The sequence below is a fragment of the Pristiophorus japonicus genome, chromosome 18 (genome assembly GCF_044704955.1).
Source record: "Pristiophorus japonicus isolate sPriJap1 chromosome 18, sPriJap1.hap1, whole genome shotgun sequence".
NCBI classification, from domain to species: domain Eukaryota; kingdom Metazoa; phylum Chordata; class Chondrichthyes; family Pristiophoridae; genus Pristiophorus; species Pristiophorus japonicus.
In genome coordinates, this window is record NC_091994.1 from 112092833 (window position 1) to 112117613 (window position 24781).

The following is a 24781-nucleotide window of genomic DNA, read 5'->3' on the forward strand; positions in this document are numbered from 1 at the left end:
TATGTACTCTGGGATGCAGACTATCAGGCCCCGGGAATTTATTGGCCTTCAATCCCATCAATTTTCCCAATACAATTTCCCGCCTGATAAGGATATCCTTCAGTTCCTCCTTCTCACTAGACCCTCGGTCCACTCGTATTTCCGGAAGGTTATTTGTGTCTTCCTTCGTGAAGACAGAACCGAAGCATTTGTTCAATTGGTCTGCCATTTCTTTGTTCACCATTATAAATTCACCTGAATCCGACTGCAAGGGACCTACATTTTTCTTCACTAATCATTTTCTCTTCACATATCTATAGAAGCTTTTGCAGTCAGTTTTTATGTTCCCGGCAAGCTTCTTCTCGTACTCTATTTTCCCCCGCTTAATTAAACCCTTTGCTGAATTCTAAATTTCTCCCAGTCCTCAGGTTTGCTGCTTTTTCTGGCCAATTTATATGCCTCTTCCTTGGATTTAACACTATCCTTAATTTCCCTTGTTTGCCACGGTTGAGCCACCTTCCCCATTTTGTTTTTACTCCAGACAGGGATGTACAATTGTTGAAGTTCATCCATGTGATCTTTAAATATTTGCCATTGCCTATCCACCGTCAACCCTTTAAGTATCATTTGCCAGTCTATTCTAGCCAATTCACGCCTCATACCATCAAAGTTACCTTTCCTTAAGTTCAGGACCTTAGTTTCTGAATTAACTGTGTCACTCTCAATCTTAATAAAGAATTCTACCACGTTATGGTCACTCTTCCCAAAGGGGCCTCGCACAACAAGATTGCTAATTAGTCCTTTCTCATTACACATCACCCTGTCTAGGATGGCCAGCTCTCTAGTTGGTTCCTCGACATATTGGTCTAGAAAATCATCCCTAATACACTCCAGGAAATCCTCCTCCACTGCATTGTTACCAGTTTGGTTAGCCCAATCAATATGTAGATTAAAGTCACGCATGATAACTGCTGTACCTTTATTGCACACATCCCTAATTTCTTGTTTGATGCTGTCCCCAACCTCACTACTACTGTTTGGTGGTCTGTACACAACTCCCACTCGCGTTTCCTGCGCTTTGGTATTCCGTAGCTCCACCCATACCAATTCCACATCATCCAAACTAATGTCCTTTTTTACTATTGCATTAATTTCCTCTTTAACAAGCAACGCCACCCCGCCTCCTTTTCCTTTCTGTCTATCCTTCCTAAATGTTGAATACCCCTGGATGTTGAATTCCCAGCCTTGGCCATGGAAGCATGTCTCCGTGATGCCAATTACATCATAACCGTTAACTGCTATCTGCGCAATTAATTCGTCCACCTTATTCTGAATACTCCTCGCATTGAGGCACAGAGCCTTCAACCACAAGGAACCGTGGTGTCGGTTGCTGCTGGTGTGTGTGTTGGGGGATCAAAAAAGGTAGGGTCCAAGGTGTGTTGCTCAGGGTAGTCCGTGAATCTGAGTTTGATTTGGCCCAAGTGTCTCCGGTGAATGAGTCCATTTGAAAGTTTGACCCGAAACAGCCTGCTCCCCTCTTTGGCCACGACAGTGCCGGGAAGCCACTTGGGAACATGCCCATAATTTAATACAAATACAGGATCATTGACTTCAATCTCGCGTGACACATTTGTGCTATTATAGTATGCACTTTGTTGAAGCCGCCTGCTCTCTACCTGTTCATGTAGATCAGGGTGAACTAACGAGAGCCTTGTCTTAAGTGCTCTTTTCATGAGCAGATTAGCAGGTGGGATCCCAGTGAGTGACTGGGGTCTCGATCGGTAGCTAAGCAGGACTCGGGATAGGCCAGTCTGCAGTGAGCCTTCAGTTACCCTCTTCAAGCCTTGCTTGATGGCTTGCACTGCTCTCTCTGCCTGACCATTGGATGCTGGTTTAAATGGGGCAGATGTGACATGTTTGATCCCGTTACGGGTCATAAATTCTTTGAACTCAGCACTGGTAAAACATGGCCCATTGTCGCTCATCAGGACATCGGGTAAGCCGTGAGTGGCAAACATGGCCCGCAGGCTTTCAGTGGTGGCAGCGCACGTGCTAGCCGACATTATTTCATATTCAATCCACTTGGAGTACGCGTCTACAACCACAAGGAATATTTTACCCAAGAACGGGCCTGCATAGTCGACGTGTACCCTAGACCACAATTTGGAGGGCCAAGACCATAAACTTAGCGGCACCGCCCTGGGTACATTGCTTAACTGCGAGCATGTATTACATCTGTGAATGCAGGACTCTAAGTCCGCATCGATACCGGGCCACCACACGTGGGATCTGGCTATCGCTTTCATCATTACGATGTCTGGGTGGGTACTGTGGAGGTCATTGATGAAGATGTCGCTGCCCTTCTTGGGGACCACTACTCGATTGCTCCACAGAAGGCAGTCTGCCTGTATAGACATTTCATCTTTGCGCCGCTGGAACGGCTTTATCTCTTCCTGCATTTCCGCTGGGACACTGGACCAGCTCCCGTGAAGCACACAGCTTTTGACTAGAGATAATAAGGGGTCCTGGCTTCTCCAGGTTTTGATCTGCCGGGTAGTGACGGGGGATTGCTCACTCTCAAATGCTTCCATAACCATGGCTAGATCTGCGGGCTGTGCCATTTCCATCCCCATGGTGGGCAAAGACAGCCTGCTGAGAGCATCGACGCAGTTTTCTGTGCCTGGCCTGTGGCGGATGGCGTAGTTGTATGCAGAAAATGTGAGCGCCTATCTCGGCCTTTTGGCTAAGATCATGCGTAACTGACCTGACAGGGGAGTAACCATGACCCCAACGTGGTTCTCCCTGGATCAGGAAGGTGATTCTCCTATGCTTTTTGGAAATAGGAGGTGGGTGGGGTGGTTTGACCCATCCACCTCCAACCTGGTATTGCAGTACTTCCAGGAACGGTGCAGTGGCTCTAGGCCTTTTGGCTAAGAGCATTGGCGCAGAGTGATCCTTGATGTGTGCAAGGTGACCTCTGGTGTTTGTGATTTGACAAAGAATTGGAAAGATTGGCAACGAATAGAAAAAAAAAATGTGAGCGCCTATCTCTGGATGCGGGCCGATGCATTGGTATTTATCCCTTTACTCTCGGAAAACAGGGATATGAGTGGTTTATGGTCAGTTTCCAATTTGCATTTTAGCCCAAACAGGTGTTGATGCATTTTCTTTACCCCATAGACACACACTAATGCTTTTTTCTCAATCATGCTGTAGGCTCTCTCAGCCTTAGACAGACTCCTGGCTGCATAAGCAACCGGTTGCAGTTTCCCGAAATCATTAGCTTGTTGCAATACACACCCGACGCCATATGACAACGCATCACATGCTCGTACCAAACGCTTACATGGATTATACAACACAAGCAATTTGTTTGAGCATAACAATTTCCTCCCTTTTACAAAGACATTTTCTTGGCTCTTGCCCCAAATGCATTCGCCCCCTTTTCGTAGTAAGACATGTACTGGTTTTGGCAGGGTGCTGAGACCCAGTAAAAAGTTACCAAAGTAGTTCAAGAGTCCCAGGAACGACCACAGCTCCGTCATGTTCTGCGGCCTCGGTGCGTTCTCGATTGCCTCCGTCTTCGCATTGTTGGGCCTGATGCCGTCCGCCGCAATCCTCTTTCCCAAGAACTCCACTTCAGGTGCCAGGAAAATGCACTTCGAGCGTTTTAATCTGAGCCCCACGTGGTTGAGTCGACTAAGAACCTCCTCCAGGTTCTGCAGATGCTCGACTGTGTTCCGACCTGTGACCAAGATGTCGTCCTGGAAGACCACGGTGTGCGGGACCGACTTCAGTAAACTTTCCATGTTTCTCTGGAATATCGCCGCCACTGATCGGATTTCAAACGGGCATCTGTTATAAACAAAAAGACTTTTGTGCGTGTTGATGCAGGTGAGGGCCTTCGATGATTCCTCCAGTTCTTGCGTCATGTAGGCTGAAGTCAGATCCAGCTTCGTGAACGTCTTTCCTCCCACCAGCGTTGCAAAGAGGTCGTCGGCCTTCGGTAGTGGGTATTGGTCCAGCAGGGAGAAACGATTGATAGTTACTTTGTAATCGCCACAGATTCTGACGATGCCGTTTCCCTTGAGGACTGGGACAATAGGACTGGCCCACTCGCTGAACTCGATCGGTAAAATGATGCTCTCTCTTTGCAGCCGGTCTAGGTCGATCTCTATCCTTTCTCTCTTCATGTACGGTACTGCTCTCGCCTTGTGATGGATGGGTCGCGTCCCCGGAATTAAGTGGATCTGCACTTTTGCTGCTTGGAATTTCCCGATGCCTGGTTTGAACAGCGAAGGAAATTTGTTTAAGACCTGGGCACACGAAGTGTCGTCAGTGGGCGATAGCACTCGGTTCTAGCTTATCTTTCCCAGCCAGCTCCTGCCGAGCAACGTGGGACCATCGCCCGGTACCACCCAGAGTGGTAGCACGTGCACCGCTCCATCATAGGTGACCTTTACGGTAGCACTGCCGATTACAGGAATCAGTCCTTTAGTGTAAGTTCTTAGTTTCGTGCGAACTGGACTTAAGACTGGCCTTGAGGCCTTGTTGCACCACAACCTTACAAAAGTCTTTTTGCCCATGATGGACTGGCTCGCGCCCGGGTCCAGCTCCATTGAAACCAGGAGTCGATATAGTTCAACATTCAGCATTGTCGGGGGACAATTCATGGTGAATGTGTGCACCCCATGTACCTCTGCCTCCTCTATCTGAGGCTCTGGTTCGTCGTGATCCTCCATGGACCTGTCCTCTGCAACATGGTGGTTTGCAGGTTTAACAGGCTTTGCAGCTCGCCTGCCACTCGTTGGAGGTGTCCCATTGTTCCACAGCCCTTGCAAACGTACTCTTTGAATCGACATGGATGCAAACGATGATCACCCCCGCAGCGCCAACAAGGTGTTACTGGCCTTGCATTCATCACCCTTGATGGTGGACTCTGAGTCATCTGTGGACGTGCAGCTGCCGGTATGATTCATAAACAACATAATTTTGTTCACAGTACTTGTAGCAGCGCTTGTGTGCTGAGAGATTTGCTTCGTATTGTCACTGGTGGCAATGAACGCCTGGGCTATCGCTATAGCCTGACTCAAAGTTGGGGTCTCTACAGTCAAAAGTTTGCGAAGTATGTTTTCGTGGCCAATGCCAAGTACGAAAAAGTCTCTGAGCATGTGCTCCAAATGTCCTTCAAATTCGCAATGTCTTGCAAAGCGCCTTAGCTCGGCGACATAACTTGCCACTTTCTAGCCTTCAGACCTTTTGTAGGTGTAGAACCGGTACCTCGCCATCAGAACGCTTTCCTTCGGGTTCAAATGCTCTCGGACCAGTGTGCACAAATCGTCGTACGATTTCTCGGTGGGTTTCGCTGGAGTGAGCAGATTCTTCATGAGGCCATATGTTGGTGCCCCACAGACGGTGAGGAGGATCGCCCTTCGTTTGGCAGCGCTCTGTTCACCATCTAGCTCGTTGGCCACAAAGTATTGGTCGAGTCGCTCCACAAAAGTTTCCCAATCAGAATTTCTCCAGGATGCCCACTGTTCTCTGCATCTTTGGGTTTGCTATCTGTATCTCGTCGCCAGTTGTTGTGTATAGAGAAAGAGTCAGACTGAACACTGTGAGCTCAAAGTAAAGTGTGACCGTAGTCTTTTATTGCAGGTTTCCAGAGTACCTCTCCAACCTGTGAGGCCTCCTTAAATACCTGTGCTCCCAAGGGATTATGGGATCCCTTGGTATTCCAGGGGATGAGACCTCTGGTGGCTGTACAGAGTAAATACAAGTTACATATATAACAATGCTCCCCGCCCGCCCCCCCCCCCCCCAAGTCAATGGTGTAACAATTTACAATGTGACTCGATCTGGGGCCTTCTTGCCCTGGTTGATCGTCTCTGTGTGTGAAAGCTGGTATTGTTGAATCATTTGTTGGGCTGTTTTCTGTCCGTCAACCAATCCTCAATCCATGCTTGTATATTACCCCCAATCCCACGAGCCCTAATGTTGTTTAATAACCTCTTGTGAGGCACCTTATCGAATGCCTTCTGAAAATCCAAAAACACCACATCCACTGGTTCCCCTTTATCTTCTATTCTGCTAGTTACAACCTCAAAAATCACTAACAGATTTGTCAAGCATGATTTCCCTTTCATAAATCCGCGTTGACTCTGCCCAATCCTATTATTATTTTCTAAGTTGCTTCACCGGGAGCCAATGTAGGGCAGCGAGCATAGGGGTGATGGGTGATCGTGGCTTGGTGTGAGTTAGGACATGGGCAGCTGAGTTTTGGATGACTTCAAGTTTACGCAGTGTAGGATGTGGGTGGCCAGCCAGGAGTGCGTTGGTGTAGTCAAGTCTAGAGGTAACAAAGGCATGCATGAGTGAGGGTTTCAGCAGCGGAAGAGCTGAGGCAGGGGCGGAGGCAAGCAATGTTATGGAGGCAGGAATAGGCGGTTTTAGTTATGCCACAGATACGTGACCTAAAGCTAATTTCAGGGACAAATAGGAAGAAGAGAATTAGTTATTGAATCCTAATGCCCGCACATACACAGTAACTCTGTGAAGTCACTTTCTTGTGTGAAGCATGTGCTTCATGAAAACACTACTGAATGGCCTAGCTGTCATTTTAAGGTCATGTACCCTCGATCTCGTCTCCCCCCATGAGAGGAAATCGTTTCTCTCTAATCTAAAGTTCTTTAATCATTTTAAACAGCTCAAGGGAATACCAGCCTCATCTATGTTCTCACAATGTGACCCTTTTACTCCTGGCATAATGCTGGGCTGCAGAGGTACTGACTGGACTTGAGGGACTGGACAGGAAGCATTGACTTGCCTCAGAGGCAGAGGCTTCCATTTCGTTATTGAAGCATTTGTCCCCGCCCACACAGTGAGCTCAGTTTCAGGACTGCTGCGTTCCGTGTCACGATTGGTGGAGCTGTTTCCTTTTATGGATGAGATGCAAATATCAGCGAAAAGAAATACAGTGGAATCCTCAAAACTGTCATATTTAATCAAATGAAGGGAAAGAAAGCCATCAGTCTTACATTTCATTCTATGTTTTTATGAGGAAAAGATAAATTAAACTCATGAAATTGTAACTTGCCGTGACGTTAAAGAGTAAGGATTGGGATTGGATAGCGATTTCGAGCCACTTTAAGGCATACTTACCTGGCAGGGGAGTAACCATGATCAAGAAGGTGGTTCTCCCAGGACGAGGCTAGCCCATTGCACTTCGGGTGTGCTGACGCCTGCGATGTCCCCAAATGCGGGATACTCGACTGCAAAATTTGTGGTAGTGGGGGACTGCGTTCGCGCTCTCCCCTGGCTTTGCAATCAAAATCAGAATTTCGAATACATTCTTTTGCAAACTAAGCGCTTTCAATCATCAATCTCACCACTGCCTTTTTCTTCTTCCACAGTTCTCTGGACTCTACAATCACTTTTTTTCCACACTATACTCATCACACCTACTCCACCTTATTCACACTTGCAACTTAACACCACATCCAACAACATTTTCAAAGTAGCACGTCATCTCTGCACTTTTACCTCATCAGTACTTTGATGGCTGTAAACTGCTTTGCGGTCGTCAAAGGTGCTATATCAATGCACCTCTTGATTTTTCCACAACATTTTCAATCTTATACAACGACACAGCACAAAACGAGGCCATTCATAAGAATTAGGAACAGGAAAAGTAGGCCATCTAGCCCCTCGAGCCTGCTCCGCCATTCAATAAGATCATAGCTGATCTGGCCGTGGACTCAGCTCCACTTACCCGCCCGCTCCCCGTAACCCTTAATTCCCTTATTGGTTACAAATCTATCTATCTGTGATTTGAATACATTCAATGAGCTAGCCTCAACTGCTTCCTTGGGCAGAGAATTCCACAGATTCACAACCCTCTGGGAGAAGAAATTCCTTCTCAACTCGGTTTTAAATTGGCTCCCCCGTATTTTGAGGCTGTGCCCCCTAGTTCACCCCTCATCCTTCTGAACTCCAACCAGTAAAGACCCAGTCTACTCAATCTATCATCATAAGGTAACCATCTCATCTCCAGAATCAGCCGAGTGAATCGTCTCTGTACCCCCTCCAAGGCCAGTATATCCTTCCTTAAGTAAGGTGACCAAAACTGCACGCAGTACTCCAGGTGCGGCCTCACCAATACCCTGTACAGTTGCAGCAGGACCTCCCTGCTTTTGTACTCCATCCCTCTCGCAATGAAGGCCAACATTCCATTCGCCTTCCTGATTACCTGCTGCACCTGCAAACTAACTTTTTGGGATTCATGCACCGTTGCCATCAGCCGGTCCAGGCAGCGGGCGGTCGAGGGGGTCGTTCAACCTGACTGCCTGCCTCTCTTCCGCTCTTACATCCGGTCCAGGGTGTCCTTGGAGATGGAGCACGCAGTGTCCACCGGTACGCTCGCGGCCTTCCGCGAGAGGTGGGCACCGGAGGGACTGGAGTGCATCATCACGCCCGGCAACCAAATTTTAATTTGATTTTACGTTTTAAAGTTTAATTTGTTTTCATTGCCGGTGCTTTTAGTGTCCCCCTCCCCTTTTGTAGGGGGCACTGGAAAAATTTGATTTTAGCGCCCCAAAAAAAAAGGGGGGGAAAAAAAAAAAAGTGCCTTGTAAATGTCTGGAGTGTCACCCAGGTCGGGTGGCATGGTTTTAATGTTTATGTTTTCGCAGGTAAACTCAAAAGAGTTTCATGCACCGTTGGTTAAATGGTGTAATGGTGAGAACTCTGGATTTTGAATCCAGCGATCCGAGTTCAAAGCTGAATTTTTAGCAGTTTCCCTGGTGGTCTAGTGGTTAGGATTGGGTGCTCTCACCGCCGCGGCCTGGGTTCGATTCACGGTCAGGAAACATTGTATTTGCAGTGCTTCAAATTGCAATGCTGTTCCTGAACAAACTTACAGCTCACCTCACTGTTGCTGCCCCAATCATCAGCAGCGTGTCGTGATACAATGGACACTTCTGTTTGGCTGCGGCCACTCTAATCTGAAAACGTCTGATCTTGGAAACTAAGCAGAGTCAGGCCTGGTTAGTACTTGGATGGGAGACCGCCTGGGAATACCAGGTGCAGTAGGCTTAGCATATGGCCACGCTGGTCTGAAAACACCTGATCTTTTGGCTAAGATCAAGTGGAGTACCTGTTGATTGGGCATTTATATGCAAATTGGCTGACTGCAGAAACTCGTTTTTCCAGTTTTGCTGGCTCTGGCCTTTGGCTTGAGCCAGGCGCCAATTGGAGAGAAGAGACAAAATCTGCATGTCGACCGATCATTCGGTGGGCCTTTGAGTCCCGCCCAAGCCCTGGACTGGGGCAAACAGAAACAGAGATTGATGGCTTCGGCCAAAACTCACAGCGAAAGGAGGAATCTACAACCCGGATGGCGGCCGACCGAGCGGCGAACCAGGGCGTCCGAAACACCATCCGAGTGACGGTGAAGAAAGTGGAAGGACAGACAACGATCAACCGGGATCTGTTCGTGAAGAAAATCCTGCTGGGAACAGCATAAAATTGCCCTATTAGTTTTGCAGGAGGTGGGTGGGGTGGCTTGACCCATCCACCTCCACGGAGGTGTGTGGGGGACCTGACCCATCCACCTCCATGGCACGAACCTGGTATTGCAGTACTTCCAGGAACGGTGCAGTGGCTCTAGGCCTTTTGGCTAAGAGCATTGGCGCAGAGTGATCCTTGGCGTGTGCAAGGTGACCTCTGGCGTTTGTGATTTGACAAAGAATTGGAACGATTGGCTACGAATTTCAAAAAAAAAGTTGTGTAAAGATGTGTTCCAATTCTTTGTCAAATCACAAACGCCAGAGGTCACCTTGCACACGTCAAGGATCACTCTGCGCCAATGCTCTTAGCCAAAAGGCCGAGAGCCACTGCACCGTTCCTGGAAGTACTGCAATACCAGGTTCGTGCCATGGAGGTGGATGGGTCAGGCCCCCCACACACCTCCTATTTCATTTTGCTGTGTGGAGTTACCAACTGATTTATACCTTGCTTCCCAGGACACTTGGCTGATCCTGATTAGCAACATCTTTATCTGCATCAAGGGTTCACAAAGGGGGACTGCTGAGTTCTGAAATACTGTATTGATTGAAAATATATATATATTGTATATATAAAAAGATTCTGTTTGGACCAGGGACTTTTAGAAACGCAGTGTGCGCAGAAGAGAAACAAAATTATTTGACAGGGGAGTAACAGTGATGAAGAAGTTTGTTTTCCCATGACGAGGCGAGCCTATTGCATTTTGGGTATGCTGACAGGATACTCGACTGCAAAATTTGTGGTATTGGGGGACTGCGTTTCCTTTACAATCATCAATTAGAAATTGAAGGTTATATGTTGGCTGATTTTTTCCCCCAATTTTAATCTTGCTTTATTTCCACCAGAGGGAGCTGCTGTATAAAGCGGCCTTCACCTCCAAAAGACTTAACGCCAACCTACACCTTTTTAACAACTCAACAGGCCATTAGTCACTGTAGTAATTGTCTAATAAGCAATCAAAACAGCAACTCAGAAATTGCACATTTTGTATAAAAAGTCAACAATCATTTGCAAGTCCACACCACATATTTCCAATCTTGCATGCCAACTCTGGACTTTGGCAAAATGTTCATTCAACCTTATTAACGACCTATAGAATGATACAGCACAGAGAAGCTCATTCGACCTATCCAGTAAACCCTACTCTTCTGTTCTTTCACCGAAGCCCTGCAATTATTTTCCCTTCAAGTATTATCCAAATTACCTTTTGTACGAATAAAAGTGTTTATTAATGATTAAAATTGATTATGTGTATGTATAAATGTTAAAAATGTAGATTATACGGAAAGGCCTGTTAGTGTTGTAACAAAATGGATGCCCACAGAGATGCCACATGGCTTTTGTGTATTGGCCTCCAGACAGCCACATATGTGAGGAGAGCCAATAAGGAGCTGCCCTGGCACCAAGATCCAATCATGAGGGTTTCAGAGGGACAATGGACTTAAGGGATTTAAAAACTCAAGCCACACAGGTTGCTCTCTCTCTCGGACACACGGCACGAGAAGACATTCCTTTTTAAGACCAGCTGAAACAGCAAGTCATGTGTTCAAACCAGCCAGCCAAGGGACGTAACATATATCACTCTTTATTATAACCTCAATTTCTCTCTGTTGTAACTAAGGTAGATCTGTAGGATATTTGATAACTTTGTTCAATGTATGTGTGTGTTTTTAATAAACTGTTCCAATTGTTTTAAAGAGAATGGTCTCACTGTCAAATGTAAGCCCAGAGAGATTTAGAAATCCTACACTTTTCAACATTACTACTGAATTTGCTTTCAGCATCCTTTCAGGCGGTGGGTGCAGTGCAGTCGTAACCGGAGAAGTCATCCAGAGGCCAGAACTTAATGATCCTGTGACATGAGTTCAAATCCCACCACAGCAGCTGGGGAATTTAAATTGTGGTGGAAGCAAATTGAATGTTGAAAAGTTAATTTGGATAATACTTGAAGAAAAATAATGGCGAGGTCTTTGGAGAAAGAAGAGAGGAGTAGGATTAACTGGATAGCCCTTTGAAAGAGCGGTGAGAGGCAGGATGGGCAGTGTGGTGCAGAGGGACCTGGGGGTCCTTGTGCATGAAGCTTTTTCATGATGACTATTCAACGGCAAGAAAATAAACATTTTGTTTGTATTTTCACTGTAATTGAATGGCAAGTGACAAAGCTACACATTTGCTACAATATACAGCATTGTTCATTTGTCATACTCCTCCAAGATTCATCATAAGAAAATAACTTTGTAAAAGCTTTCCCTGGGATACTGCAAAACAATTGGTTCAGTTCTCTTTCATTATTGGCCACTGGAAAGATTAGCACAAATGATTGTTGATGGATCAACGGCAGTGTGTGTGCAGAACGATGAGCGGCCTGTGGCGGCAGCAAAAGCCTACTGCACCTGGTATCACAGGCGGTCTCCCATCCACATTTTAACCAGGCCTGAGTCCGCTTAGCTTTTAAGAAGAGAAAAGATCAGGTGTTTTCAGACCAGCATGGCCATATACTAAGCCTACTGCACCTGGTGGTATTCCCAGGCGGTCTCCCATCCAAGTACTAACCAGGCCTGACTCTGCTTAGTTTCCAAGATCAGACATTTTCAGATTAGAGTGGCCGTAGCCAAACAGAAGTGTCCATTGTATCATGACACGCTGCTGATGGTTGGGGCAGCAACAGTGAGGTGAGCTGTAAGTTTGTTCAGGAACAGCATTGCAATTTGAAGCACCGCAAATACAATGTTTCCTGACCGTGAATCGAACCCAGGCCGCGGCGGTGTGAGCGCCCAATCCTAACCACTAGACCACCAGGGAAGCTGCTAAAAATTCAGCTTTGAACTCGGATCGCTGGATTCAAAATCCAGAGTTCTCACCATTACACCATTTAACCAACGGTCCTTGTGCATGAATCCCAAAAAGTTAGTTTGCAGGTGCAGCAGGTAATCAGGAAGGCGAATGGAATGTTGGCCTTCATTGCGAGAGGGATGGAGTACAAAAGCAGGGAGGTCCTGCTGCAACTGTACAGGGTATTGGTGAGGCCGCACCTGGAGTACTGCGTGCAGTTTTGGTCACCTTACTTAAGGAAGGATATACTGGCCTTGGAGGGGGTACAGAGACGATTCACTCGGCTGATTCTGGAGATGAGATGGTTACCTTATGATGATAGATTGAGTAGACTGGGTCTTTACTGGTTGGAGTTCAGAAGGATGAGGGGTGAACTAGGGGGCACAGCCTCAAAATACGGGGGAGCCAATTTAAAACCGAGTTGAGAAGGAATTTCTTCTCCCAGAGGGTTGTGAATCTGTGGAATTCTCTGCCCAAGGAAGCAGTTGAGGCTAGCTCATTGAATGTATTCAAATCACAGATAGATAGATTTGTAACCAATAAGGGAATTAAGGGTTACGGGGAGCGGGCGGGTAAGTGGAGCTGAGTCCACGGCCAGATCAGCTATGATCTTATTGAATGGCGGAGCAGGCTCGAGGGGCTAGATGGCCTACTTTTCCTGTTCCTAATTCTTATGAATGGCCTCGTTTTGTGCTGTGTCGTTGTATAAGATTGAAAATGTTGTGGAAAAATCAAGAGGTGCATTGATATAGCACCTTTGACGACCGCAAAGCAGTTTACAGCCATCAAAGTACTGATGAGGTAAAAGTGCAGAGATGACGTGCTACTTTGAAAATGTTGTTGGATGTGGTGTTAAGTTGCAAGTGTGAATAAGGTGGAGTAGGTGTGATGAGTATAGTGTGGAAAAAAAGTGATTGTAGAGTCCAGAGAACTGTGGAAGAAGAAAAAGGCAGTGGTGAGATTGATGATTGAAAGCGCTTAGTTTGCAAAAGAATGTATTCGAAATTCTGATTTTGATTGCAAAGCCAGGGGAGAGCGCGAACGCAGTCCCCCACTACCACAAATTTTGCAGTCGAGTATCCCGCATTTGGGGACATCGCAGGCGTCAGCACACCCGAAGTGCAATGGGCTAGCCTCGTCCTGGGAGAACCACCTTCTTGATCATGGTTACTCCCCTGCCAGGTAAGTATGCCTTAAAGTGGCTCGAAATCGCTATCCAATCCCAATCCTTACTCTTTAACGTCACGGCAAGTTACAATTTCATGAGTTTAATTTATCTTTTCCTCATAAAAACATAGAATGAAATGTAAGACTGATGGCTTTCTTTCCCTTCATTTGATTAAATATGACAGTTTTGAGGATTCCACTGTATTTCTTTTCGCTGATATTTGCATCTCATCCATAAAAGGAAACAGCTCCACCAATCGTGACACGGAACGCAGCAGTCCTGAAACTGAGCTCACTGTGTGGGCGGGGACAAATGCTTCAATAACGAAATGGAAGCCTCTGCCTCTGAGGCAAGTCAATGCTTCCTGTCCAGTCCCTCAAGTCCAGTCAGTACCTCTGCAGCCCAGCATTATGCCAGGAGTAAAAGGGTCACATTGTGAGAACATAGATGAGGCTGGTATTCCCTTGAGCTGTTTAAAATGATTAAAGAACTTTAGATTAGAGAGAAACGATTTCCTCTCATGGGGGGAGACGAGATCGAGGGTACATGACCTTAAAATGACAGCTAGGCCATTCAGTAGTGTTTTCATGAAGCACATGCTTCACACAAGAAAGTGACTTCACAGAGTTACTGTGTATGTGCGGGCATTAGGATTCAATAACTAATTCTCTTCTTCCTATTTGTCCCTGAAATTAGCTTTAGGTCACGTATCTATGGCATAATTAAACCGCCTATTCCCGCCTCCATAACATTGCTTGCCTCCGCCCCTGCCTCAGCTCTTCCGCTGCTGAAACCCTCACTCATGCATGCCTTTGTTACCTCTAGACTTGACTACACCAACGCACTCCTGGCTGGCCACCCACATCCTACACTGCGTAAACTTGAAGTCATCCAAAACTCAGCTGCCCATGTCCTAACTCACACCAAGTCACGATCACCCATCACCCCTATGCTCGCTGCCCTACATTGGCTCCCGGTGAAGCAACTTAGAAAATAATAATAGGATTGGGCAGAGTCAACGCGGATTTATGAAAGGGAAATCATGCTTGACAAATCTGTTAGTGATTTTTGAGGTTGTAACTAGCAGAATAGAAGATAAAGGGGAACCAGTGGATGTGGTGTTTTCAGAAGGCATTTGATAAGGTGCCTCACAAGAGGTTATTAAACAACATTAGGGCTCGTGGGATTGGGGGTAATATACAAGCATGGATTGAGGATTGGTTGACGGACAGAAAACAGCCCAACAAATGATTCAACAATACCAGCTTTCACACACAGAGACGATCAACCAGGGCAAGAAGGCCCCAGATCGAGTCACATTGTAAATTGTTACACCATTGACTTGGGGGGGGGTGGGGGCGGGCAGGGAGCATTGTTATATATGTAACTTGTATTTACTCTGTACAGCCACCAGAGGTCTCATCCCCTGGAGTCCCAAGGGATCCCATAATCCCTTGGGAGCACAGGTATTTAAGGAGGCCTCACAGGTTGGAGAGGTACTCTGGAAACCTGCAATAAAAGACTACGGTCACACTTTACTTTGAGCTCACAGTGTTCCGTCTGACTCTTTCTCTATACACAACAACTGGCGACGAGATACAGATAGCAAACCCAAAGATGCAGAGAACAGTGGGCATCCTGGAGAAATTCTGATTGGGAAACTTTTGTGGAGCGACTCGACCAATACTTTGTGGCCAACGAGCTAGATGGGGAACAGAGCGCTGCCAAACAAAGGGCGATCCTCCTCACCGTCTGTGGGGCACCAACATATGGCCTCATGAAGAATCTGCTCACTCCAGCGAAACCCACCGAGAAATCATACGACGATTGCACACTGGTCCGAGAGCATTTGAACCCGAAGGAAAGCGTTCTGATGGCGAGGTACCGGTTCTACACCTACAAAAGGTCTGAAGGCCAGGAAGTGGCAAGTTATGTCGCCGAGCTAAGGCGCTTTGCAAGACATTGCGAATTTGAAGGACATTTGGAGCACATGCTCAGAGACTTTTTCGTACTTGGCATTGGCCACGAAAACATACTTCGCAAACTTTTGACTGTAGAGACCCCAACCTTGAGTCAGGCTATAGCGATAGCCCAGGCGTTCATTGCCACCAGTGACAATACGAAGCAAATCTCTCAGCACACAAGCGCTGCTACAAGTACTGTGAGCAAAGTGATGTTGTTTTTGAATCATACCGGCAGCTGCACGTCCACAGATGACTCAGAATTCACCATCAAGGGTGATGAATGCAAGGCCATTAACACCTTGTTCGCGCTGTGGGGGTGATCAACGTTTGCATCCATGTCGATTCAAAGAGTACGTTTGCAAGGGTTGTGGAACAATGGGACACCTCCAACGAGTGGCAGGCGAGCTGCAAAGCCTGTTAAACCTGCAAACCACCATGTTGCAGAGGACAGGTCCAAGGAAGATCACGACGAACCAGAGCCTCAGATAGAGAAGGCAGAGGTACATGGGCTGCACACATTCACCATGAATTGTCCCCCGACAATGCTGAATGTTGAACTATATGGACTCGCGGTGTCAATGGAGCTGGACCCAGGTGTGGTCCAGCCCATCATGCACACCTGCATTGCACACCTGGAGTATTGTGTACAGTTTTGGTCTCCTAACTTGAGGAAGGACATTCTTGCTATTGAGGGAGTGCAGCGAAGGTTCACCAGACTGATTCCCGGGATAGCGGGACTGACATATCAGGAGAGACTGGATCAACTGGGCTTGTATTCACTGGAGTTCAGAAGAATGAGAGGTGACCTCAGAAACGTTTAAAATTCTGATGGGTTTAGACAGGTTAGATGCAGGAAGAATGTTCCCAATGTTGGGGAAGTCCAGAACCAGGGGTCACAGTCTATGGATAAGGGGTAAGCCATTTAGGACCGAGATGAGGAGAAACTTCTTCACCCAGAGAGTGGTGAACCTGTGGAATTCTCTACCACAGAAAGTTGTTGAGGCCAATTCACTAAATATATTCAAAAAGGAGTTAGATGTAGTCCTTACTACTAGGGAGTTCAAGGGGTATGATGTGAAAGCAGGAATGGGGTACTGAAGTTGCATGTTCAGCCATGAATTCATTGAATGGCGGTGCAGGCTCGAAGGGCCGAATGGCCTACTCCTGCATCTATTTTCTATGTTTCTAGGTTTCTATCTATAACTCGTCCCTGAGAGCTGTTAATTAGAGTGGACGGCAAACTAATGGAATGGTTTATATCAACAGTTGGAATGAGACAAGGATGTACACTGTTACCTGATTTATTTAATCTAGTACTGGAAGCATTGATGAACCTTGCAATAAAATATGACATTGAACGAATATCCTTATGTGGCTAGATTTTAAACAATCTCACATTTGCTGATGACTTTGGCCTTATAGCAACATCTAAAACAGATTTGCAGAAACTAATTGATGAGCTGTACATTTTTTTTAATTTCAAAATATACTTTATTCATTAAAAAAAATCTGTACAGTACATTCAAAGGCATTTTTAATAACTTTAGCTGCAGTCAGCAATCCCATACACTATTATTTGGGTGCTGATGGCAGTTCCGTTCATTACATTTCCTTGTTTTCCAGTTCAAGTGCAATTCGGTCCAATACGGGATACCTTGTAGTACATTCAAACAAATTACATTACACGTGTCACTATACAGTACACGGAATGGGTGACGGTACATTTACATTTTTTTTTCTCCAACATGTATTTCGCAACAGACCTTGCATTGTACATGGCACTACATAGGTGTTTACAGATCATGGTGCTCCATGTACACAAAAAGTAAATTACATAGAAAGTAGAAAATATGAATTACACATTGAGAAAAATAAGTCAACGATTATGTCATTAGGGAGGCATCAGGAAGTTATACATATTACAGTTGGTGGGGATACAATTGAAAAGATGGAAAAGTATGTATACCTTGGTGGGTTAGTGTCAGAGAATGGGAGTTGTGAAGAAGACATCAAACGAAGGATTTGACTTGTTTCAGCTGCTTTTGAAAGGCGAAAAATATTTTGGGAAAAACAAAGGTAAGAGTTGATGAAGCGTGGCTGGATGTGGATGTGAGTGTTGGGATAAACAAAAGTTGATGAGAAGATGTTTTAATAATATGGCTTGTACAGAAGATCCAAGAATGACGACTGCGCTAATTTGATTACCGGAGCAACAAGTTTCAGTGGGCCAAATGGCATTTTTTTGTTCTTGACTCTCTGTTATTTTCCTGCAGCAAATATCAAAAATCCTGTTTTGAAAGAGAACTGGAATGGATCAGATTCCAGAAGTTACTCACCATCGGAGAAATGTTTCAGGTCGGAGGCAATTGCCCACGGGAAGCCTCCGACCGCAATTTCAGCCCCAATGTGATGAGGGTTTCTGCCTCTACCACACCTTCGGATGAAGAAATCTCCCCTCAACTCCCCTCTAAACCTCCTACCAATTACTTTAGATCGATGCCCCCTGGTTGTTGACCCCTCTGCTAATTGTTGATTTTTTTGTGTAAAATGTGCAATTTGGTAGTTGTAGAGATTAATACAAATGTGAGTGTGGAGATGATTTGAATGTGAGTGTTGGTACACCTTATGGGTCCATTTGAACAGATTGACTGGTGAGTTGTTTTAAAGGTGGTGCAGGTAATCCCGCATTGGCGTGATGAGTGACGTTGGAAGTGATATTAGAATGGTGTTGAGTGCTTTTGAGGAAGGCCGCTTTCATCTGCATAGTGCTACATGTAACGTGATTCATGATCAGTATTGAAATGTATCCTGGAATGTAATGTAAACCTGTTCTCATCTGCTCCATGTAATACCCTTATTTGCACATTACTACATGTAAAGTGATTTACGGATTGTACTAAACTGTACCTTGAAATGAAATGCACGCTAGTCCATTGTATGGAACTGCTGTCAGCATCCAAACAAATTGTATGGAATTGTTGAACGCAAGGTACTGAGCTATTTTCCAGTATATTGTGAACATTTTATATAAATAAAGTATATTTTTTGAAAAAAAATGTAACTCCCTCTGTTGGAAATAAAGTAGAGCTGGAATTGAAACAGACCTTGAGATTGATGAGCAAATGTTTAGTTTGCAAATGGATGTATCTGAAATTCTGATTTTAATTGTAAAGCCAGGGGAGAGTGCGAACGCAGTCCCCTACTACCACAAATTTTGCAGTCGAGTATCCCACACTCGAAGTACAATGGGCTAGCCTCGTCCTGGGAGAAACTTTTTTATTGAAGCTTTAAGGGAATATATTAAAACCATGTCTGTTACAAAATGTTACCTACATATATAATGTAATCATTCAGAGCACAAAGCAAACCGTGATTTATACATTAAAGCAGCACATTCTCATATGATTTGGGTATCATCATATCTACAGTTACACGTCCATCACAAAGACACATAACTCGCTTCAAACAAGTTAGAAAAACTGTACAAGGGAAATACAAAATTCACCCGACTTCATCATATCTTGCACCAGGTTTTTTTTGTAAATGTTTCTCCGATGATTCGTGCTGTCATTCTGGAAATTACATTTTTAAGCAATAATTACAGAGTCCAACAGCATTCTATTAAATCCTGCCCTCTGCATCCGAGGTCTGGATATTCCCGACACTTGGCTGTGTAGATATATTTACCATAGTGATGCTAATTTAACCACAAGAAAACATTACGGCAAGAATCCGGTGCCATTGTCACAGCAAGATGAACCGCCACTTCCACCAGGCTTTTCCCGCTTGGGTCCCATGAATTCCAGTTCTTCAATACGGATTTCCTTTTCCTGGATGGCTTTCCTCACGCACTCCTGGTACTGTTTGAAGAGCCCGCTGCACGGATCGGCGCTCACTTCGTCCTTCAGGAACCTCTCGGCGAACCAGCGATTGAAGCACAGATTGTATCCGCGCTTCAGCTCCAGGCGCTCGGGGACCACACTGTCCGCTTCACCGCCCGCTTCGGGCCCGCCGCCAGCTCGCGTCACCGCAGTGCAGCAACAGCTGCGGAGACTAAACTGAATGTCTAATATAAAGATGGAATATTAACTAAGCTAAATCTAAAGGTAGAGCGATGCATCAATGTCCAGGGTGACACACAAATGCACAGAACCCCAATAAGTCAAATCAGTATCCAGAATAAAATTGGGGCAAGGCATCAGTGTTCACAAAGACACACAAGGCCACAGTAGCTGAAGCACAACAAATAAATAGATGGCAGGAAACCAAGCAACCAAAAAGAGAAAGCAAGAACAGAAAGGCACCACCCACAATAACCCCACCCCAAACCTAACCCCAACCTTAAAACCTAAAATAAAAGGGAAGAACCAGTTTAGAACACCCCAACCCTAACCTCAATACCCAAAACCTGAAACTTAACTCCCTAACCCTAACCAACGACCCCAAACCAAAAAGACCCTAACCCTAAGAGGATAACACTAGACCAGGACCCAGAATAAAAATGGAAATAAGGCGTAAGTGTCCAGACACATGAAGCCACAGCAAGCCAGATATTACAAATAGTGGACGGAGGAAAATTCAAACAGCCAAAAAGAGTAAACAAGAGTAGAAAGTATCAGACTAAAAGAGTTTAAAACAAGGAAAACTGCGAAGGATGACTAATCAAGGGTCCAAGGCAAGAAAGGCTGGGTGGTAAATACGGAAAGCGTGGTGCCGACCAAAGTGGCAGTAAGGAATAGAAAATTCCAAAGGGACATTACCCCGCTGCCCGAAACATCAAAAAAACACTCTCCCTCCGATCCCGTCTCCCTCTTTCCCCTTTCGATCATCTCTTCTCCCCACGGAGCTGCTCGGGATGAAACTCGACAAAAACCACGACATCGCTTTCCTGACATTCTTTGCAAAGGCACATTCTAGAAAGAGATTGGGCGATGGTTTGTGGCCCGCCGCAGCCGCCTCGAGGACAGTGTGCAGTGGCACTGACACCCTGGGTGTGGATGAAGGATCTGACGGGGAGCTTCTCATCACCAGCGAGACTAGGTCTTGGTGCTTGTTTGAAAGTTCTGGTGATGAGCCATTCTGCCAAATGTGGCTGTCTGCTCAGGGAACCATCCGCCAGGTTCCACCATGTCCTTTATCCATATGGCCTCAAGGACATTACGTGCAAACCCACTTGCGGTCAAAGGTGTTTCCTGTACAAACTTTTCTACAATGGAGAGGCGGTTCGAAAAGGTCCAATTAACTGGAGCATTCCACAGCCGCGCAGCCAGAAACACCTGGAAAAATACTTGCAGAAGCATACTGCTTTTCACACAAACGACCTCTATCGGAATAGAACTTGCATTATATGACAAACTCACGATTTCATTTTAAGTAACGAAAAAAAATGATTTGATTTTTAATTTTTAAATGACTAACCAACCACTCAGAATGCATTTTCTCCCTCCACAGCTCTCACAATGAGAAAAGGAAACCATCATCAATGACTACAAGTTCTTACAAAAAGCAACACTTAAAACCCTCTTCACGCTCAGAAGGTTAGTGAGACCAGACACTTTAGAACACATTTCTCAAGTAAAAAAAACTATAGAAATAATCCAAAAAAGTATAGTCTTAAATTAAAAGTTTCCGCCGCGCTGCTCTCCAGCCTCAGCAAACCCCCTTTAACACAGGCTGAGCTCCGACCCGCTTCTCGCCCATTCACAGTGCCCAATACGAAATCCAATATAAATACAGTTAATCTCATTTCACCATTTGTAAAGTTAGAATTATGTTAAAAATAAATACAGTTTCGGTCGTTCTGCCATTACCAAGCAGGCAGGTAATTTGCATAAATTAGCCACCAGTCTCCAGCAACTGTCTTGTTTATTCATTCATTCACGGTCATTATGCTAAATTTCTGGATCTAATCTATTTATAAAAGTTAGTGAAACCAACAGACACCGTTTTCTGTAATTTTAGAGACATTGAAAGAAAATAAAGTGTCTTTGCGTAGGAAAATACTGGCAATTCCGTCAGGAGACCTCTGTTGGTTTCTTATGGAATTACACTCGGAGAACTAATTAAATAAATAAAAACAAAATGCTGAAAATCTCAGCGGATCAGGCAGCATCTATGCATACAAAAACAGAGTTAACATTTCGGGTCGACGATCCTTCGCCAGAACCTGAAACCAGCGAGAAAAAAAGACTTGCATGGTTGCTGGGTAAAAATCCCGAAACTCCATCTCTAGCAGCACTGTGGGAGCACCTTCACCACATGGACTGCAGTGGTTAAAGAAGGCGGCTGACTACCACCTTCTCAAGGCAATTAGGAATGGCTATGGTGTGGTCCAGGACGCCCTACGAAAGGAGAGGGTGGACCCTGTCGGGTGGTTCCCTGAGCGGACTGTCAAACTCGTTTGGCAGAACGTGTCATCGCCGGAGCTTTCACACAAGCACCAAGATGTAGCTTGGTTGGCGGTGAGGAGGGCCTTACCCGTCAGAGCGTTCATGCACAGCCGACGTCTCAGCAACACGAGTCGGCTGTGGGGCGGACGAGACTGTCACCCATCTCCTTCAGGATTGCGCCTTCGCAAGGCAGCTTTGGAAAGAGATGCAGTGGTTGCTGTCGAGGTTCATCCCAAGCAGCTCCGTAACACAGGACTCTGTGCTCTACGGGCTGTTCCCAGAGACACACACCGAGACAGATATCACCTGCTGCGGGAGGGCCATCAACTCAGTCAAAGACGCACTTTGGTCTTGCCGAAACTTGCTGGTCTCAGCGGGTCAGCATCTCTGGAATGAAAAACAGAGCCGATGATCCTTCCTCAGAACGGAAATGTGGAACCAAGTCAGGCATACTGCCTAAGAAGGTGTAAATTGGTTTCATCATAGACTTGCTTCCACTTCTAAAGTGAGTTCTTCGGTGGCTGAACAGTCCAACACGAGAGCCACAGATATTCGTTGGTGGCAATGATACCACACACTCCTTCCGCTACCTGCGCCTGACCTCTTCACGCTCGCAGTGTTGTGATTCGAAGAGCTCAACGCCCTCCTGGATGCACTTTCTCCACCTAGGGTGGTCTTCAGCCAGTCGCCAGTGGTGATGTCACACATTACCAGGGAGGCTTTGAGGGTGTCCTTGTAGCGTTTGCGCTGCCCACCTTTGGCTCGTTTGCCATGAAGGAGCTCCGCATATAGCAGTTGCTAAGGGAGTTTATGTTATAAATAACAGCAGTTATTTATGTTTTGGAGAAATGCTATGTTGTTTTAGCTCTTTCCTCTAGAAAATTAAACAAGGTCAGAATTAAAGCAGATAAGAGATTTGACAGCTTAGTTAGAAATACCACTTTCATTTCAAAATCTAAATTTGGTTGTAAAGCCAGGGGAGAGCGCGAACGCATTCCCCCACTACCACAAATTTTGCAGTCGAGTATCCCGTACCCGGGACATCGCAGGCGACAACACACCCTAAGTGCAATGGGTTAGTCTCGACCTGGGAGAACCACCTTCATGATCATGGTCCTCCCCTGCCAGGTAAGTCAAAGATGACTTGCTTCCACACTAACGGTCCCCTGCCCACACTGCCTCCCGACATTATCCAGTGCCTTTTAAAGTCTCAACGACTCATCTTTTAAACTCACAATATCCCTTCATTCAGAAACTCCTGCTACTTTGTCATGTTCAATCTGCTAAAATAGTGCAAAATATAATGATATATCCTTTGACAAAACACTGCAGTAATACAGACGAGGCCATCCTTATTTGCATATTGCCCGTAAAAGGAAATCAATGTTCGCTCACTAACTTTCAATTCGGGCCACGGAAAGGTTTCCGGAAATAAATCCCGGTGTTATTGCATGTGAAGTAAATGTTTGTCCTGTCTTCATATGAAAAATAATACAGAATCTGATGATTTTGAAAAAGCAATATTCAAGTTTTCCGCATCGGAAGACCAATCGGGAAGTAGTGAGCTTCCGGCCGATCGCGTCTTCGTCACAACAACAACAACTTGTATTTATATAGCGCCTCAGGAGTAACACCTGTGACATTCACTCCCTGTGTTTGAAACATTTCACCAATTTCCCATAGCTTATCCCACTCTACAGGATAAACCTACCTTCTTCTGCTTAAGTGGGGTTCCAATATTTTGTCTTTTCTTCTTAAGCAATCCCCCAGAGTCGAGGATGACTTGCTTCTACACTAAAATGAGTTCTCAGGTGACTGATGAGTCCAATGCGGGACCTACAGTCTCTGTCACAGGTGGGGCAGACGGTGGTTGATGGGACGGGTGGGTGGGGAGCTTGGTTTGTCGTGCGCTCCTTCCGCTTTTTGTACTTGGCTTCCGAGTGCTCCCGGCGAAAAGTCTCGAAGTGTTCGATGTCTTCTCAGATGCTCCTCCTCCACTTTGAGCAGTCTTGAGCCACGGATTTCCAATAGTCAGTGGGGATGTTTCATTTTGTCGAGGAGGCTTTGAGGCGTTTTCTCTGACCTCATGGGCCTCGTCTGCCATGATGTAGCGCGGAGTAGAGTGTTTGTTTCAGGAGTCTAGCAGCAGACATCTGGACAATGTCGCCTGCCCATTGGAGCTGGTCGAGCGTGGTCAACACTTCGATCTGGGGATGTTGGCCTGAGAGAGAATGCTGACGTTGGTGCGCCTATCCGGCCAATGAATTTTCCGGATTTTGTGGTTCTTCAGTGCTTTGAGGTGCCTGCTGTACATAGTCCATGTCTTTGAAGCATATAAGAGGGTGGGGTATCACTACTGCTCACATGAGCTTGGTGCCGTGTTTGAGATCCCGGTCTTGGAATACCCTTTTCCTCAGGCGGCCGAAGGCTGCGCTGGCACACCGAAGGTGGTGTTGGACTTCATCATCAATGTCTGTCCTTGCTGATAGTAGGCTCCCAAGGTATGGGAAGTGGTCCACATTGTCCATTGTGGATCTTGATAATGGGGGAGCAGTACTGTGTGGCGGGGGCAGGTTGGTAGAGGACCTTTGTCTTACTGATGTTTAATGTGAGGCCGACTCTCGTATGCTTCAGTGAACGTGTCAACGATGGTTTTGAGTTCGGACTCTGAGTGTGCACAAACGCAAGCTTCATCTGCATATTGTAATTCAATGACAGAGGTTGGATCTGGACTGGAGGCATCAGAGATTGAACAATTTCCCGCCTGTCCTGTAGATTAACTCCACTCCAGCGGGAAGCTTGTTAAGGGTGAAATGAAGCATTGCAGTGCGGAAGATTGAGAAGATCGTTGGTGCAATGACACAGCCTTGCTCCACCCTGGTCTGCAC

The 24781-nt window shown here is 45.9% G+C and overlaps 4 non-coding genes and 1 pseudogene across 4 annotated transcripts; 2 read left to right on the forward strand and 3 right to left on the reverse strand.

Annotated features, from left to right (window-relative positions):
- The first annotated feature begins 2705 nt into the window (after positions 1-2705).
- On the forward strand, positions 2706-2889 carry LOC139229489 (U2 spliceosomal RNA). Its single transcript, XR_011587724.1, has one exon. It is a non-coding gene; the product is annotated as a U2 spliceosomal RNA (small nuclear RNA).
- Positions 2890-7129: 4240 nt separating this feature from the next.
- LOC139229556 (U1 spliceosomal RNA) lies at positions 7130-7293 on the forward strand. Its single transcript, XR_011587756.1, has one exon. It is a non-coding gene; the product is annotated as a U1 spliceosomal RNA (small nuclear RNA).
- A 6105-nt stretch (positions 7294-13398) lies between these two features.
- Positions 13399-13562, reverse strand: LOC139229557 (U1 spliceosomal RNA). Its single transcript, XR_011587757.1, has one exon. It is a non-coding gene; the product is annotated as a U1 spliceosomal RNA (small nuclear RNA).
- Positions 13563-20929: 7367 nt separating this feature from the next.
- Positions 20930-21119, reverse strand: LOC139229543 (small nucleolar RNA U3; annotated as a pseudogene).
- Positions 21120-22867: 1748 nt separating this feature from the next.
- On the reverse strand, positions 22868-23029 carry LOC139229561 (U1 spliceosomal RNA). Its single transcript, XR_011587760.1, has one exon. It is a non-coding gene; the product is annotated as a U1 spliceosomal RNA (small nuclear RNA).
- Positions 23030-24781: the final 1752 nt, after the last annotated feature.